Source organism: Tamandua tetradactyla, chromosome X (genome assembly GCF_023851605.1).
Source record: "Tamandua tetradactyla isolate mTamTet1 chromosome X, mTamTet1.pri, whole genome shotgun sequence".
In the NCBI taxonomy this organism is placed as follows: Eukaryota; Metazoa; Chordata; class Mammalia; order Pilosa; family Myrmecophagidae; genus Tamandua; species Tamandua tetradactyla.
This window is the reverse complement of record NC_135353.1, coordinates 116,776,825-116,796,086: the sequence shown is the minus strand read 5'-3', so window position 1 is coordinate 116,796,086 and position 19,262 is coordinate 116,776,825. Positions and strand designations below refer to the sequence as shown.

The 19,262-nt window shown below is 43.1% G+C and overlaps 2 long non-coding RNA genes across 2 annotated transcripts in view; one reads left to right on the top strand and one right to left on the bottom strand.

The window, feature by feature from the left end:
* The window catches only part of LOC143670864 (uncharacterized), a 110,411-nt gene that overhangs the window by 31,728 nt on the left and 59,421 nt on the right, over positions 1-19,262 (top strand). The window lies entirely within an intron of this gene.
* LOC143670865 (uncharacterized) lies at positions 1,400-19,139 on the bottom strand. The gene is made up of 4 exons (XR_013169467.1): positions 18,891-19,139; positions 5,282-5,382; positions 4,536-4,663; positions 1,400-2,158 (listed from the first exon to the last, which is right to left on the bottom strand). It is a non-coding gene; the product is annotated as an uncharacterized LOC143670865 (long non-coding RNA).

Genomic DNA, 19,262 nt, shown 5'->3' with positions numbered 1-19,262 from the left:
TATATTGCATTCCGGCAGCTTTTGCAAACTAAAACAGTGGTGATGTGGGAAGATGGGTTTCTCAGCTGAACAGGATTTTGATTTTATTCTTATTAGGGGCCACACACATGATCATAAACACCTGTTACCTTGAGTTTATTTCTTCAATTTTATTAGCATTGGGAGTACATGCTGCTTCAGGAAAATACACTAAGGAGATACATGCTTAGTAGAGAAAATCCTATTTTACCTAAGGAGTACCTGGCAGTAAACCAGCACTCTGCTGTATACGATGAGAACATGCTCCTAGACTGAATGAATGAAACCAAAATTAGTCATTTTTATCAATTATCATTCTTATATTACCGATGAGGCACTGAGGCATGGAGAAGTTAAGGTAGCTCCCCAAACTCAAATGCACAGAAAGTGGTAGAGTCCAACAGACAACTAAGACTAAATGCATCCACAGCTGAGCTCATCCACCCCCACTTCGCACACACCTGCACCTCCTCTGTGGCCCCTAACCCAGCTGCTTAGGCCAGAGGACTTTAAAGCCATCCCTGATTCCTCCCTCTGCCTCCCCAGACCTCGCCATCACCGTGCCTACTTCCTAATATTTGTAATAAAATAATTGAGCTGATTTCTCTTCCTCACACAGTCGGTTCTCTAGTCCAGGTCACCCTCTCTCTCTTGGACAACCACGACTTCAAAGCTGGTCCTGCTGCCACCAGCCTTGACCTGTCCCCCCCATACTCCATTCCACGGCCTGAGGCACCTTTCTTAAATCCTCATCCACTGGGTCATGTCCCTCCTGCCCCAAACTCTGCCAGGGCTGCCTGCTGCTCTTAGGGTAACATCCGGGCCCCTGGACTAGGGCCTTGAGGCCTGCTCACCCTAAAGCACCTCATCTGGAGCAGGCCCCTCCTTCTGTCTGACCCACACTCTGTGTTCCAGCCCATCTAAAGCCCCTCTGTTCCTTAGCCACCTTCCTCTCTCTCATTTCCACACCTCACAGGGCTTCTCGCTCTGTCTGGTGCACTTCTCCTCCCCTTCTTCTGCCTCATTCCTGCTTCCCTTCAGCTCTCAGGTTAAGCAGAACAATTTAACTGGGACCTCCTAGGGATGAAAAAGCTCTTTTCCACCGCAGACACTTGACAGAGCCCCTGGAAGGAATGCAGGATGCCACCTGGTGAGACAGGGGCCCTGGTCTGGGGCAGACAGGATGGAGCCCTGGCTTTCCTTTCATCTGCAGTCACGGCCTGCCTGTCTGCTGACATCCTCTCTTCCCGCTGGGCCCCTGGTCTCCAGGGAGACCCGCCTGTCACCAGGGCTGATGGCACTGAGCCCCGCACCCCGAGGCACCTGTAGATGGGGAGGAGAAGGCTGCTCCTGCCCACACAGGGCAGCTGGTGCTTTGAGAAGCCCCAACTTTTTTTTCAAGTTTTTAATTGTTAACATATATACAAAGAAAAGAAAGAAAAAGCAATGATTTTCAAAGTACACCCCAACAAATAGATACACAGCAGATGTCAGAGTCTGTCATGGGTTACAAATACTCACTTTAGGTTTTTACTTCTAGCTGCTCTAAGATACTGGAGACTAAAAGAAATATCAGTATAATGATTCAGCAATCATACTCATTTTTTAAACCCCACCTTCTCTGTATAACCCCACCATCATTTTGATCTTTCTATCCCACACTTTAGGGGTATTTGGGCTATGCCCATTCTAACTTTATCATGTTGGAAGGAGCTGTCTATAAAACGATAGGGGGATGGAAGTAAAGTAGCTGATGTTCTGGAGAGGCTGGCTCCTCTGCATTTAATGACTTAGACGCATCTGGAGGATGAAGGTTTCTGGAAAGAAACCTAGTGCATGGAACCTTTGTAAAATCTTATATAACACCCTAGGTGTTCTTTAGGATTGGCAGGAATGGTTTTGGTTGGGGTTTGGCAAGTTATAATAGGTAGCAAGGTCTAACTGAAGCTTGTGTAAGAGTGACGACCAGAGTAGCCTCTCGACTCTCTCAGAACTCTCTCAGCCATTGATAGCTTGTTACTCTTCTTTTCCTGCTTTTGATCAGGATGGCATTGCTGATCCCACGGTGCCAGAGCTGGATTCATCCCTGGGAGTCTTCTCACACAGCACCAGAGAGACTTTCATCCCTCGATATCATGTCCTACATAGAGGGGAGAGCAATGATTTCATTGCAGAGTTGGTCTTAAAGAGAGAGAGGCCACATCTCAGCAACAAAAATAGTCCTCCGGAAGTAACTCTTAGGCATGCCTATAGATAGGCTAAGCTTCTCCACTCTACACATAACCTTCACAAGAGCAAGCCTCAAGATCAAGGGCTTGGCCTATTGATTTGGGTGTCCCTAATGTTTGACATAGTATCAGGGTTTTCCTGGTGATAAAGTTTAATAGTTCCATATTTTTTCTCCCACTCTTAAGGGATTTTGCCAATATTTGTTCATTATGTGCTTAATAAACTCTGGGATATATCCACGCATTACATGAAGCTATACAGGATTAAAGGCCCTCATTCTATTCTCGACTCCCCGTGTTTGGATTGTTTAAATGATCTATCCAGACAGGTTTTGTTAGATTATGTGCTACAGCACATTTAGGTTCTGTACGATATAAACCTTTCTTCCATGGGTCTCAAAAAGTGAAGAGGTTCTAAAATACAGACAATGTCTTCCTGGCCCCTGTATTCTGAATTACCTTAATCCAAACCTAATTGGCTTCATTCTAATCTCTAAATACCAGATTATAAAAACAGTCTCTCAAAATCCAGAAATAACAATTACTGTTCCGGACTAAATGTGACTGCTATAAAAGTTTACAAACTAGGCCCCTATTTTCTTATAAGTATTTTCAAAATGATACCATAAATAATTGCTGTTTTGTTTCTGGTTTATTTTGCCTCAATAAATGTCCCACAGGTTCATTCACAATATTGCATGACTCACAACTTAGTTTTTTTAAGGGATGATTTTGATTACTGAATCACTATATAGTTATTCCTTTTTGTATTTTGATATATTGGAGTAGACCGAGGGAAATACCTGAAATCTCTCAATTGTGAACCAGCTGCCCTGATCTAGATCTCATGATTGTATTGCCTTTATTGTCTGCCCCTGTGTTTCTGAAAACCTGTGACTAACTAACCTTCATTTGTATCCAGTTACCCAGTTTTTCAGCTTCAGTCTTGTAATCACTAAAGACAGCCCCTAATGTTTATTAAGGAAGGTTCTTGGTCAATCTAGAACCAAACCCCCCCCAAGTCCAAAGTTATCCTGGTAACCGAGACCGGATCTAACCAAAACGTGCCCTTCTGACATGCGCAGTAGCTTAGACTTGAACATACCAGTCACCTATTCCTCATTATACTATTCTGCCACTTCCTTACCTGTGCCTAAGCGTGGAATCCATCTGCGCATGCTCAGTAATCAGATCACCTCTCATTACGTCATTTGGGGCCACTCTGCTCATTACCCTAAATGCTGCCCATGTTTTTCTCTAATAAAACTATTAGCATTCCTGCAGATTTGAGCCGCTGGGCCATCTGCTCTCCTACTACCTGCCTAGTAATAAACTCTTTCTCTCTGTGAAACCCCAGGGTCTCAGGAATCGGTTATTGAGCACGTCAGGCAAAAGAGCCCAGGGCCTCTGTCCGGTAAGAACACCCCTGTCCTTCCATGGATGAATGGATACACACACTGTGGGGCCCACAACAGCAGACTGCTCAGCCTTCATCAGTAAGGAACTACTGACATATGCACTTGCGATTCACTCAGGTGTCTCATTATGCTTGATGAAAGAAGCCCATCCTAGAAGGCTTAAGCACTGTGGGATTAATTCACATGACACTCTCCAACAGACAAAACTGTAGTGAGGGGGAACAGATCAGGGTTTCCCAGGGATTAGGGGTGAGGGACGTGTAACTACAAAGACGTAGATCCGGGTGGTTTGTTTTTGGGGGATGGAACTGTCCTGTATTCTGATTGTGGCAGTGGTGACACAAATCTGTACATGTGATTAAATTCAGAAATGTGCAAGAAAGAAAAAGAAAGTAAACTTAGCATTATGCTAATTGAAATAATAGTAGATTTGAAGCAGGGGCTCTTTCTCTATTCCTTCAAAAAAAAATACATTGAATGCTATATTAAAGTTTAGATCAGCTGCCCAGGCTGTGGTCTATTCCAGCCAAAGTGGAGACCAGAGAGCCACTCATTTTCTTCATAGTACACTGGTACCTAGGAATTTGTATTAACTAACTTGTGGCTACCAGCACATACTGGAGAAAGAAATGCGGAACATATGACAAATATTTTAAATTCTGGGCCTGGCTACAAACACATACAAACATACATCCTAGAAGGAGAGTCTCTTAGTGCTTTAGCAAATGAAATCTATGTGTCCAATTAACTAGACCATTTATATCCTTTGGGCCATCACTATCCCCAGCAAACACTTATGTGTGGAACGTTTGAAAATGTTATGTCCTCCCTTCATCATCTCACCCCACTCCATTCCTTCATCATCACTCACCCCAGTCGGGTAACGATCTTGTATCAAATCTCCACTTAAATCAGCTCAGTTCCCATGGGAGACACCCAGAGGAGGGAAGCCAGGATTCGGGGCGGGGTCCTTGATGCATGAGGGAAAAGCTGAGAAGACTGTAGGAAGAAAGAATGGGGCTCTTATTGACCCTTCAGGACTCAGCTTACACATCACTTCCTCCAGGAAGCCTTCTCTGGTCTCTTCCCCACGTCCTGCACAGGTAACCTTCCTCTGAGACATCACAACACCCTGAATTTTCCCTATTACAACCCAGCCCAATGCTGCTGACAACAGATGATTATTTGTCTGTCTGACGCAGTGGTCTGGGCGCTGACAGAGGCCAGGGACTCTGTCCTGCTCACCCAGCAGGAAGGCTTCACTCAGTAGGTGCATCACAAATATGTACAGAATGGAAAGAGGAGAATGTGGGCCCTTCATAAATATAGTGAGGATATCTACCCCGTGCAGTATCCATATTTTTCTATGTAACAGAGGAGCAGATTCCTGCTGTGAGAAGTCAGGTAACATCGCCAGGGCCACACAACCAGCAGGGAAGGAATCCCATCCCAGGTTTGCCTGACTCCAGATGCATGCAGCCTTGGTAGTTCCTGCCTGGATTCTCAGCTTCCCGAAAGCCTAACTTGCAGAGTAATCACGTGGGAGAGAGTTCAGGCAGGGAAGTCCTGTTGGCTCATCCATGTGTCCAGAGCTGCTCCAGGGATCAGGTTATTCACGTGCAAATATTATCACATAACTGGTGTCAGCTCTGTTGTAAGTGCTGGGAGTACTGCACTGGTCAGAACATGCGAAGTCCTGCTGTCGTGAAGCTTGCATTCTAGAGTAGGGGGGAGACAGTAAACAATGGAACAAAGAATTGCATCCCATGCCAGACGTGATAAGGGCTGTGAAAACAGGTGAGATTATTTTGACAATTAAACCGGTGACAGGTAGTAATTTGTCATGTCAATAATATCAGATATCCACCTAAAATTAATGACTGGCATACAGAGACAGATATAATTTAATAATATTAATTAAATAATAGTTTGATTTTGGGGGCCAGAAATGGCAAAATCCTAAGGTCAAATGAATCTGTCAAATGCCTCCCCAACATGTGCTGGGTTCTGAAAACTGTGCCACTGTGTCTTGTGCAATGCCAGGGAAAAGGGAATCCGAGTTCTAGCCGTGCACAGCACACAGATTAATTAAAGAGTTTGTCCAGCACCTGGAACAGAGGCGTTCTACATTGTTGACACCTACATAAATTACCTCTATGGTATCAACTCCAGAATGGAGGGGATGCTCTTCTTAGCAGGGTCATTAGAAAAGGATGTTTAAATCAGAAAACATCCAGTGATGCCCACCTCTGAGTGTGAGGGAAGAAATGAAGAGACTAATGACACATGGTCCTTGCCCTGGGGAATAAACTGGCCATAGACAGTTCCAGACAGGGTGGAGAGAGAACACACAATGCCCTCTCCCTCCATTTAACTAGCAGAAATCTGAGCACAGAGATTTCCTATCTTCACTTATTTATACTGTATTGTTTCCACTAGACACACAGCTCATATAATAATATCTGTTCACTATGAAGGGAAAAGGTGGGTATTACACTGGTATGATAAGGTTCTAGATGAAACATGCAGGTAAATGACACCAACAGCCCTTGAGTGAACAGAAAAATGAGCAGAGGAATTTCCTCTATCCATTCACTTACAATACATACTTTCCACTAAACAAGATCATGTATAACACTAGCTCCACTGCATGGAGGGGGCAGCACGTGTCATCAGCACTAGTACAATAAACATGTCCTGAGCACCTGCTGGGGTCCAGGCTCCGGGATCTGAGATTTGGTGACGTGGTGCACACAGGCTCGGTTCACGCAGGATAACAGTCGGCAAACAGCTCACGTATTACGCAACAAGCAGGAAGAACGACAGGACAGGAGTGAACCAGCAGGGGACGCTCGGAACACAGAAGAGACATCTGTATCTCAGGTGGTCAGGAGCGACTTCTGACAAGGGGTGGTATACTATTACACAATATTATTACCCCCATATGCAGATGTCCTAACTGACAAAGAGGTTAAGCAACTAACTCGAGGTCACACCCCTCCTTGTTGGTGGTGACCATTTTCCACGTTAGGTCTGTTGCCATACAGAGGTCTCTGCATTGTACAATTCAAGAGTCTCTCCTTCTAAATATTGTCACCTGTTTTGATACACTGTGCACCCTTGGGTTCCCTCCCTTGGCTCTCCTTGCCCTTTAAATTTTATAATATGGTATATACAGTGCAGATTTTTGTTGAATCGCATCAGACCTCTTGACTTTACACAAGTAAATTTTTTTTTGCTGTGCACCTTAGCCAGCCCGTTTTCTTGAGTTTCTCTTGCACCCACAATAATGAGAATGGATGACTGCACTCAACTGGGTGCCTCTATCACTCAATCTTAAATAAATTTGAAACCTGATCAATATGCAACTAAAACCTGTAAAACCAGTGAGTCAGAAGAAAACTATTCACTGAACATTGTATGAAATGCCAAGGCATCATATCAAAGACACCACCTTTTTCACAGGGACTTGGTGAAATTCTGCTAGTTCCCATATAGAAATTCTTTTTTGTTGTTGTTCCTTTCTCTCGACTGCTAGTACTCTGAGAGGCTCGTTCAAGCAAGGCCAGTAACGTTTCGTTTTTGACAAAACCAACAAGCAAAAGAAGTACTTAAAAGACCCATGCAATGCATGAGATTTTGTAAGTTTGTCCACAGTGATGCCTCGATAAATCCCATAGTGAAAAAAAAAATCCCATAGTGATTTGAACAGTTAATAAAAAAAGTATTTGCAAAGCTCCTTTGGGGGAATGGTGAGAAAGGGGAAAAACTCAATTTCCCTAAGTGGAGAATTCTTGATATTCTCATAAGCAGTGGGGACAACCAAAGCAATAAGCTGAGCCCTCAATCTTGGGGTTTGTTCATATGAAACTTAGCCCCGCAAAGGATAGGCTAAACCTACTTAAAATTAGGTCTAAGAGTCACCCCCAAGATAACTTCTTTTGTTGCTCAGATGTGGCCTCTCTCTCAGCCAACACAAAAAGCAACCTCACTGTCCTCCCCCTGTCTACGTGGGACATGACTCCCAGGGGTGTGGACCTTCCTGGCAATGTGGGACAGAAATCCTAGAATGAGCTGAGACTCAGCATCAAGGGATTGAGAAAAACTTCTCCACCAAAAGGGAGAAGAGCAAAATGAGACAAAATAAAGTGTCAATGGCTGAGAGATTCCAAACAGAGTCGAGTGGTTATCCTGAAGGTTATTCTTACGCATTAAATAGATATCACCTATTGAGTTAAAGTGTAATGGAGAGGCTGGAGGGAACTGCCTGAAAATGTAGCGCTGTGTTCCAGTAGCCGTGTTTCTTGAAGATGATTGTATAATGATATAGCTTTTGCAGTGTGACTGTGTGATTGTGAAAACCTTGTGTCTGATGCTCCTTTTATCTACCTTATCGACAGACAAGTAAAACATATGGATTGAAAATAGATAAGTAGTAGGGGAACAAATGTTAAATACATTTAGTAGATTGAAATGCTAATGATCAATGAAAGGGAGGGATAAGGGGTAGGGTATGTATGGACTTTTTTCTGTTTTCTTTGTATTTTTTTCTGAATTAATGTAAATGTTCTAAGAAATGATCATTTGATGAATCTACAACTATCTATGATATTGGGAGTTATTGATTATATATCAAAAATGGAATGATCATATCGTAAGAATATTTGTGTTTGTATGTTGTTATGTTGAAAATATATATATATATAAACGAGCACAGATCCTATCCACCTATAGGTGTCTGTATATATAGTGAAACTGTATCGAGAATGTTAATGTAAATCAAGGAGTAATCATGAAACCAAATTTCTGATCACAGTAGAGTTCTACTGCCCAGGATCTGCCCTACTCTAGCAAACTAGGCAAGGGAAGACGCCCTCCTGCTCTCTAAACATGTTACCCCGACCCTTGTATTTGACAACACCGTCTAAATGACTGCATACCAACCAGGAATCACACAGTGTATTAAAGCATGTCTTTTCATAGATCATGTCACCATCAGCCTTACATTCACAAACGTTCTAGAAAGAGGCTCTCTGACGATTTCAATATATGATATGGGGTCTCCTGGAAAACACCTGAATTCTTTTTCTTTGTCTTGCCGGGGTACGGTGGGGAGGGGTAGGGAGGGGTTGAGGCACCTCTGAAGCTCTTGAATACTGATTCTAATGCAGTTATCTCCCTAGTGTTTAAACAATGCCAGGACGAAGTTTAAATATCGTATTTCTTCACTTAAAAATGTCTATCTCCAAATGGAAGAAGAGACTATTCCATATACACATTTTAAAATTGCAGTGCTGACACTGAAGGTATAGAGCGCCTGAGAAATAGACTGCTCACTTAGAAAGTGCCACTATGGTTCCCAAAGAAAAGGACACTGTTCCCACCGCCCAAAGGCGCACTGGCCTGTTCCAAGGGAGACCTGGCTCTCGACCTCTTGGGGGTGCTTTCTTTCCTGGGATCAAGTCCACACCGCGCAGACGCCAGCGCGCTGCCACTTCTCCTCGGCCCGCGAAACTAAGACGCCCCTGGGAAGCGAAGGGTTAAGACCACCGAGAGGAGCAGTCCTCCAGGGCGCCTAGAGAAGCCACACCCAGGAAGGAGCTTGGTGATCTGATCTGTGGTTGCCTGTGTGTGTTTACTTTGTGCTATATGGTTGGGCTGTGCCCTTTTCTGCTTGTATATTTTAAATAAAAATATGTTACTATATTTTTATTTTAATAAGTTACCATCACCTCAAACGGAAACTATACGCACTAAGCATCAACTTGCTACTCACCAACCTACCATCCATCCCCACACGTCTGACCCTGGTAACCTGTAGTATTTCTATCTCTATGAATTTGCATATTCCAGTTTATTCATGTAAGGGAGATCATACAGTATCGGTATTGTCCTTTTATATTTGGCTTATTTTGCTCAACATGATGTCTTCATGGTTCATCCATGTTGCAGTATATGGCAGACCTGCATTCCTTTTCATGACTGAGTAATATTCCATCGCGTGTATACCACTTTCTCTTTATCCACTCGTCTATTAAGGACCACTTGCCTTGCTTCCACCTTTTGGTTTTTGGATAATGCTGCTATAAACATCAGCATACAGATATCTGTCTGAATCCGGGCTTTCAATGCTTTGCTTACATACATAGAAGTAGTGTTGCCAGGTCATATGTTAATACTATATGACGAAGAGCCAGTTTTCAACAGTGGCTACATCATTCTACTGTTTGACAATGTTTGTTTCTATTTTTGTATTTTAGTTTGCATAGGCAGCTGGATACACAATATAAGCACATAAACCTACCAATCCGGTAATTGATTTTATTCAGGATGTTGCAATCGGGAGCACACCCTAGGTCTGAAGATCGGAGCGTCTGGGCGGGATGGTTTTGCCTTATACTTCCCTAGCGAGGAGACACGTCAGAGGTGGTGTGACGTGCAGTTGGGATTACTTTTGCAATCCGGAGCAGTCTCAGTGAAGTGAACAGGAAATGTTTGTGTCCAGCTAGTTTGAGGGGGACAAACGTGTAAGGTGAGCTAATCATTCATGAAACAGAATGGGGAGTTCCTTGTTCACAGGTAAATGAGTGTTAGCAGATGAGATTTGTCATAGGAGGAAGTAGCTCAAACGGTAAACACTTGGTTAGTATGTGAGAAGTAGCGGGTTCAGTACCTGCATTCTCCATTACTCACACAATAATTCACACTTTAGGCTCTTGCTATTGTCAATGATAGATGGGGATGTTGTTGGGTTTCTTTTTCTTTAATTTCCTATCTGGAGTTATGAAAATATTGCAAAATTGATCATGGGTTTGTGTGCACAACTATGCGATACTGTGAGTTAGTGATTATATATTTCGAATGCTTTGTATTGTGTGTGAACATATTTGAATACAACTGCATTTATTTCTTAACAACAGCAACGAAAAGAAACCTTTGTGGCCATCCCCTGACATGTCTAACCAGCCCTATCCTTCCTCCTACTCTTTCGGCCATCACCTATTAACGTCTCCGATCTGGGAAGTTCTCTTTTCAATGGGGAGCGCAGCGTGTGGCTTAAACCTAAGCTCAGTGGATTGCCATTTCCTACCTTTATACCAAGGACTGCGGCCTAAACCCTCCAGCAGTCCTTGGAGAGCATGAGGACACCATTTCTGGAAATTAGTTTATCCCCTAGGGACTGAAACCCAGAGCGGTTGGATGACTCCCCACACCTGAAGGCCATCCAATGGCCTCCCATATGTTTCAGCCACAACAAAATAGCCCCCCACGGTCAGGCCAAGCCCAGGTCCCCAGGCTCAGGCCTGGACTTCCTTTGGCAGGGAGGGTGGTGGGTGTTAAGGGCTGGGGCACAGATGGAGGCCTTGCCTTGGACAACACTTTGGGGAGCTCAGGCGTGATGCTGCAGCCCCCTAAGTCTGGACCCCCAGCAGCTTTAGCCAACACCTCTCCAGGCTCCTGGGGTCCAAGGCTGTCCAGGCGTGCTGAGAGCCTCTTCAGGGCTGGGAGGAGAGCGCCAGACCCATCCAGAGCATTGACCATGCTGCATCCAGAGCCCATTGCTGTGTCGGGGCAAAAGAGGACACCAGACTGGAAAACAAACCTTTTCTCCAGTCCTTGAGGAGTCTGAAGTCAAGGGTTTTAGCACATCCAAAGCCTGTTTCTGTGGGTCTGTGTGCGTGTGTGTATTAATAGAATGCATGATTCTTATTAACGATATGTAGGCTTATTTTTTATAAGGCGTGGACAGCAAGCATTATCCTAGTGCTACAGAGAAAGGGTATAGTTCTTCAGGGATAAGTCATTTCCCAGAAAACTGAATGGTGGAGAGATTTCATCACCATTGCTCTTTGTAGAGCTCAGGTGAAATTCCACATTGTCGACGTCATATAAAGAAGCAAGGCATCTTTCATGCCTGGCCAAGCAGGCATATGGATAAATAGGGAAATTACCCTTAATATTCATATAGATATTTAGAAAATGTCTGAGGCATTTTTTTTAAACCCCTGCAGAGAGATGATAAGTTACGGTTAAACGCCACAAACCGCCCCAAGGATTTTTATAGTGTGTAAGATGAAATAACTAACAATAAATGGAATAAAATTTGGTAAAACCCATTGAATTTTAAATTTGTTTACATATGAATTTGATTAATGGTAGCTAGATTGTATGAGCAATAGGCATCTCTAAAACTAACACTTTTTCACATTTCCCACAATTATTTGAAGTATGATTCACAAATCCTTGACATCCTTAAAAAGTAGAAATCTTCCTTATTTATTTTACAGCTACATGGAATGTTGATATATGGTCCTATCATAGTTTATTCAACATTACATCTTCTATACTTGGCATTCAAATGCTCTGCGATTACAAATAATGCTGAAATGCATTTCTTTTTGTTGGTCTAGTATGTTCAGAATAAATTCTTGTAAGTCAAATAATGGGAGAAAGGGGAAATGTATATATACTTGCACTAGATGTCACTAAGTTCTCCTAGGTAGAGGTTGTACTGTTTTGCATTTTAACCAGCAATATAAATGTTTGCCTCTTTCGCAACAGCATCACCAACAGAGTATGTTGTCTAGGTTTTGAATTTTCCTAATCTGATACTTGAACAATTGTTTCTCCTTGCAGTTTTTTTCAAATTAAGGAAAACTTTTCTTAGAGAAGTTCTGGGTTTATGAAACTCTAATGCATATAATACAGGATTCCTATACACCACAAAAATTCCATTGGTGTGGAAAAGCTGTCACAATTCTTGATCACGCTTATTATTTTTGTAATTCTATTTTTAACAGTAGTAACGTGTTACAATTGATAAAAAATATTAAAGTAATACTATAACTATTCTCCATAGTTTTCCATAGTCTGTTTCCATCTATTGGCAACCATGAATAATGCCGCTATAAACATCGGTGTGCAGATGTCTGTTCGTGTCCCTGCCTTCAGTTCTTTCGAGTATGTACCTAGTACTGGGATTGCTGGATCATATGGCAATTCCATACTTACATTCCTGAGGAACCACCAACTGCCTTCCAGAGCGGCTGCACCAGTGTCCATTCCCACGCACAGTGGATAAGTGTGCCTATTTCTCCACGTCCTCTCCAGCATTTTTGTTGTTCTGACTTTTTTGCTAATGGCCATTCTAGTAGGTGTGAGATGATATCTCATTGTGGTTTTGATTGGCATTTCTGTAATAGCTACTGAAGTTGAGCATCTTTTCATATGTTTTGGAGCCAGTTGTGTGACATCCGAGGAAAACTGTCTAACTATGTTTATGCCCATTTTGATAACTGGGTTGTATGTCTTTCTTTTGTTGAGTTGTAAGATCTTTATATTTTCTGGATATTAAAACCTTATCTGATAATGGTTTCCAAATATTGTTTCCCATTGAGTAGCTGCCTTGTACTTTCCTGACAAAGTCCTTTGACGTGCACAAGTATTCAATCTGAGGACATCCCATTTAGCTATTTCTAATTCTATTGCTTGTAGTCTGGGTATAAGGTTTAGGAATCCAATTCCTATGACAGCAAGAAATGAAAGATCTTTCACTATATTTTCTTCTAAAAGTTTTATGTTCTTAGCTCCAATGTTTAGGTCTTTGATCCATTTGCAGATAATTTGTGCCTGGCAGCAGCTGTGGATGAAATGGATGCTGCTGTGGACAGACAGGCCTCGTCCTGAGCTGAGCGAGGCCCCATCCTTCATTCCACAGAGGAGAAAACGGGAGCCTCGGGGCCTCACACCCCAGTCGGAGAGGCAGACCCGTTCCTCCCACCTTCATATGAATATTGATCGCCCGCTGTGTGCAAGGCAGTTTGTTAGGTATTTGGTATCCACCAATGAACCAAACCGTGCAAATTCCTGCCCTGGATTTCACGTTCTCTGAAGGGGAAGTGATAGGTGACAGGCAGTAGACCGTCAAGGATTTTTTAGTCAACTGCACAGTATGTTAGAAGGTGATAGTTGTTGTGATGAACAATATATAGATCAGGGCAATGAGATGAGAAACTTGGGCAGCAAGTGGGTGAGGTGCATGCTACAATATTCCAGTCACCAGGGAAGGTTTAATTGAGAAGGTGACCTTTCAACAAAGAATTGAAGGGGTGGAGGGACTCATCCAGGTAGATATCTGGGCTTAGGACTTTCCTGACCAAGGTTAGCAGCTGGGGAAATGTGTTTGACACAGAGGCTTCCAGACACAGTACAGACACTGCAAGGAGGCCAGTACAGCTGGAGAGCAGAGAGGGAGAGGTGAATGGAAGGAGGTGAGGTCAGGGGCTACTCGGTGCTGGATCCTATTGGCTGGGGAAGCTTCGATTCTGCTAGCTACACAGAAAGGCCACCGAGGGTTACCGGGACCAAATGATCAGCTGTGGAAGGCTGTAGCGTTATCGCAAAGGGGGAACACAAGGGAGCAAAAGTCAGAGAAGAGGGTTTGGGCAAAATGCTGGGAGGAAAGCAAGGAGGAGCGTCTCCTTGTGAAGGTGAAAGAGCTCAGCTGGACGGGACATACCCAGTCATCAGTGGGTTCGCAGCCTTGTCTCTGTGGACGTGAGAATCACACCCACCAATTTGCAGGTCTGTACACAAATCTTGGATAAAATCCTGCTAAGCAGTAATCTCTGAGGCAAGCCTTACTTTCAAGAGGAAGGACTCCAAGTCCGCTGGCTTCTGGCACCTGTTCTGAAGTCAGACACAGATTTTCTCAGAAGCCTTGAGCATTGCTTTGCTCTGCTGGATGCCTGTGCTTCACAGGTGGACATGATGTTGGGACCAAGATGCCCATCTCATCCTGGAACAAAATCTGCATCTCAGCAACTGTAACGTAAACAAAGTGTCTCCTAGTGAGTGGAGAGAGGACCAGCATTGGAGTCAGGCCGGGTTGTGACTCCCAGATTCATCCCTTTTTGTCTATTAATGATTGTCGAAGAAAAATTTGTGCCAAGAAATGTAACACAGACAAGGATAACTTTATTCAAAGCTTGCACTCACTGTAGAGGAGGAGAGAAATCAGAAGCCTATCGTGGTAGAGACAGACGAGAAAGCTATCACAACAGGGGAGAGAAAGTGGGCTCAACTCCCCTGAAGCAGAGGGCAGGAGAGTTAAAGTCTGGGAAGAGCTAATGGAAGAGTACTGCAGAGGGGCGGCCAGCGATGGGTGTGTCCCTTACAGGATGTTATCTCCTGAGGTCGCTGTGGAGGCCAGGCCGAGCAGGTTCTAAATGGATTCTGTGAGGGTGAAGGTCAGGGCGGTCAGGAGCACAGAGCCAGGAAGGAGCCTGTCTGAAGATTAGTCAAGATAATGGAAGTTAAGGCTGCGTGATCCATAACACACAGGATGGGGGATTTATTAACTTACAGTTTTCCAGGATTGCAAAGTTCAGGTAAAATTCAACCCTCTCATGAGCTAACCTAATTTTTTCCCCCATATCTGTAGACGTAGGGATTTGATACTCATGTCTGAGGGAGTATGGGAAATAAAACCTGCATATGCCTAGAACACATTAGATTCTCAATTCCTAGGGTCCAGGAAGATTCATTCACACTCTACCTTGTGTTAGCCAAACATCAACGTGTAGCTAAGCAGGCCAGATTTCCCTGGGAGTCTCCTCTACCCCTCAAGCCAAGGATGGGGGTTTGGAACAGTGGTGGCGGAATTGTTGCCATTTCCAACATTTGTTTTTGTTGTCACAGGTTCAAGGCACACACTTCATTTCTTACTTAGGTGTGCCGTGCTGTGAGGGGTTAAAATAAGATGCTGCAGTGAATGAACTTAAACCTTGCAGATCGGTCTCTAGCAGGGATTACCAGTGATAAGTCCACTTTCTCCATTAGATGTTGTAGGAACTAACATAGTTTGTACTAGGGGTCATGGCAGTTGTTGGGTACACCAAAGGAATGGGTGAAGGTGCCTTCAGATTCTCAGGGAGGGTCCATGTCTCGGTTTGCTAAAGGTGCCAGGACGCACTGGTCTTTGTTTTAAGCCACACGCTGCTTTATCCATTGAAAAGAGACCCTTCCAGCCCAGAGACATTGCTGTGCAGGGGCTGAGAGAGTAGGGGGAAGATTAGGGCTGGTTAGATGTGTCAGAGACTAGCTGCAAATATTTTTAAATAAATAAATGCAGTTTTATTCAAATATATGCACACACCATATGAAGCATCCTAAGTATACAATCACTAGCTCCCAGTATCACCAATAGTTGTGCATAGAAACCCATGGTCAAACTTACGGTATTTTCATTACTCCAGATATATAAAAATAAAAAAGAAACCCCACATCCTCCCATACCCCTTATCCCATTCTATTACTGACATTGGTAAGAGCCTATCTTGAGCTTCAAGGTGTCAAGTACTGCTTAAAGATGGAGTATGCAGACATCAATCCCACTACGTCTCGCATGCTAAGCAACATTTTACCATTTGGGTTCATTCTCTTTACTGCAAGAAAACCCCATGAATAGTAATTTTTACCTGTGACCCGCCAGCTCCCCATTCTGCCTCATGAATGATCAGCTCAGATTACAAGTTTGTCCCCCTTAAACTAGCTAGACACATGAGTAACTGCTGTTTAGTTCACTGACTGAGACTGCTCTCGATTGCAAAATAATCCTAAATGTACGTCACAGCACCTCTAACTTATCTACTCCTCGCTGGAGAAGCCGAAGGCAAAACCATCCTGCCAAGACACTCTGATCTTCAGATCTGGGGTGCTCTCCTGATTGCAATATCCTGAATAAAATCTAGGTCGGTTTGTGTGCTTATGTTGTGCATCCAATTGCCTATGCAAACTAAAATACAAAATAGAAATAAACATTATCAAATAGCAGAATGATGTAGCCACCTTTGAAAACTGTTTGGCGCTTCCTCAGAAATTTAAATATAGTATTAACATACGACCCACAATCCTACTTCTATGTATACACCCGAAAGTATTGAAAGCAGGGACTCAGACGGATATCTGTATGCTAATATTTAAGCAGCAGCATCCAAAATAGCCAAACGATGGAAGCAAGGCAAGTGGTCCTTAATAGACGAGTGGATGAAGAAAATGGGATATACATGCAATGGAATATTATTCAGTCCTGCAAAGGAATGAAGGTCTGATATACACTGCAACATGGACGAATCATGAAGAAATCATGTTGAGCAAAATAAGCCAGATATAAGAGGACAAACACTGATACTGTAGGATCCCACTTATATGAATAAACTGGAAAATGCAAATTCATAGAGACAGAAATCTTACAGGTTGCCAGGGTCGGGACATGTGGGATGGGTGGTAGGTTGGTGAGTAGCAAGGTAGTGCTTACTGGGTACAGACTTTCTGTTTGAGGTGGTGGTAACTTTTTAAAAAATAATAATATAGTGACATATTTTTATTTAAATATACACCCAGAAAGGGGTACAGCCCAATCATATAGCACAAAGTGAACACACTAAGGTAACCACAGACCATATCAAGAATTAGAATGTTAGCAGCACCCAGAAACCTCCCTTGTACACCCAAATAGTACCCCCAAAAGTTTAAACTTTCTTTTGTTATATTATATGGGTCAGATTAAATTATTTTAAATAATGGGTGACTTTCTTTGTTAATCACCTTAGTTTTATTTTCAAAAATGTATTTAAAAATATTTTACTTGAGGAATCTCCACATAGATACAGTCCATATATGGTATACAATCAATAGTTCACAATATCATCACGTAGTTGTGTACTCATCATCCTGATCATTTTTAGAATGTTTGAATCACACATTTCTAAATCCAGAAAAACAAAGAAAAAAATTCATACATCCCATACCCCTTACATCTCCCTCTCACTGACCACTAGTATTTCAATCCACGCAATTTTTTACCCTTCATCTTCCCTCCTTATTTATTTTTTATCCATATTTTTTTACTCATCTGTCTCACCCTCGATAAAGGGTGCATCTGCCACAAGGTTTTCACAATCAGTCACACTGTAAAAGCTATATCATTCCACAATCGTCTTCAAGAACCAAGGCTATCTCTCTCCAGCCAACACAAGCAAACTCACCACCCTCCCCCTGTCTACGTGGGACATGACTCCCAGGGGTGTGGACCTTCCTGGCAACGTGGGGCAGAAATCCTGGAATAAGCTGAGACTCAGCATCAGGGGATTGGGAAAACCTTCTCGACCAAATGGGGGGAAGAGTGAAATGAGACAAAATAAGTGTCAATGGCTGACAGATTCCAGAGTCGCGAGGTTATCCTGGAGGTTATTCTTACACATTAAAGAGATATCACCTTGTTAGTCAAGATGTAGTGGAGAGGCTGGAGGAACTGCCTGAAAATGTGGAGCTGTGTTCCAGTAGCCATGTTTCTTGAAGATGATTGTATAATGATATAACTTTTACAATGTGACTGTGTGATTGTGAAAACCTTGCTTCTGATGCTCCTTTTATCTACCTTATCAACAGATGGGTAAAACATATGGAGTAAAGATGAATAATAGGGGGGACAAATGTTAAAATAAAATTAGAATGAAATGCTGGGGATTGGTGAGAGGGAGAGGTGGGGGTATGATATATATGAATTTTTTTGTTTTCTTTTTATTTCTTTTTCTAAATAGATGCAAGTATTCCAACAAATGATCATGATGATGAATATGCAACAATGTTATGATATTGTGAATTACTGATTATATATGTAGAACGGAATGATCAAATATTACGAATGTTTGCGGGTTTTTTTGGTGTTCTTTGGTATTTAAAAAAAATTTAATTAAAAAAAAAACTAAGGCTACTGGAACACTTACCTCCAGCTATTCCAATATCCCATAAACTAAAAAGGGATATCTATGTAATGCATTAAGAATAACCTCTAGGATAACCTCTGGACTCTGTCTGAAATCTCTCAGCCAATGAAACTTTATCTTGTTTCATTTCTCTCCTACCCCTTTTGGTCAAGAAAGGTTTTTCAGGAGGTGATGGTAACTTTTGGCAATGGATGGTGGTGATGTTAGCATAACACTTGGCTTGTGACTACCACCAATAAATTGTTTACATGTAAGTGGTTGAAATGGGAAATACGTTGAATATATGGCTATAAAAATTTTTGTTTAATCAAACGGCTAATATTTCTCATCTGTGCACGCTATAACACAAACAGCATAATGAGCCAGTCACAGAAGCCCCTCCTTTCAACGCCTTGAGCCCCGCACCCACGACCCTTCTCTAGGAAGCCCCCACTGACCCGGAAACTCTTCCTCTGGGCTCCCGGAACCTTCATTCGCCATCAACACGCTCCTGGGGAGGAGCGCCTTGGGGCCGCCAAGGGACTTTGTCCGGAGGACTCATCTCAGCTCCTTCTCTACATGGAGCAGAGCTTTACTCCGCGTGTTCGCACAACCCAACCCGTCTCTCACACACTAAACCGACTTTGCCCGATCCCCCTGCCCCGCTCGGCGATGACGGCGGGAACTTAGGCCTCAGTTTCTCTAGTGGGTCGCGTCCCTGTGACGTCACGGCCAGCGCCCACACTGTGCTCTTTTCCTGGGTGCAGCTTCTGTAGGCGCTTGGGAGGATTGCTCCTCTGGGTGGTCTTAACCCTTCGCTTCCCAAGGAG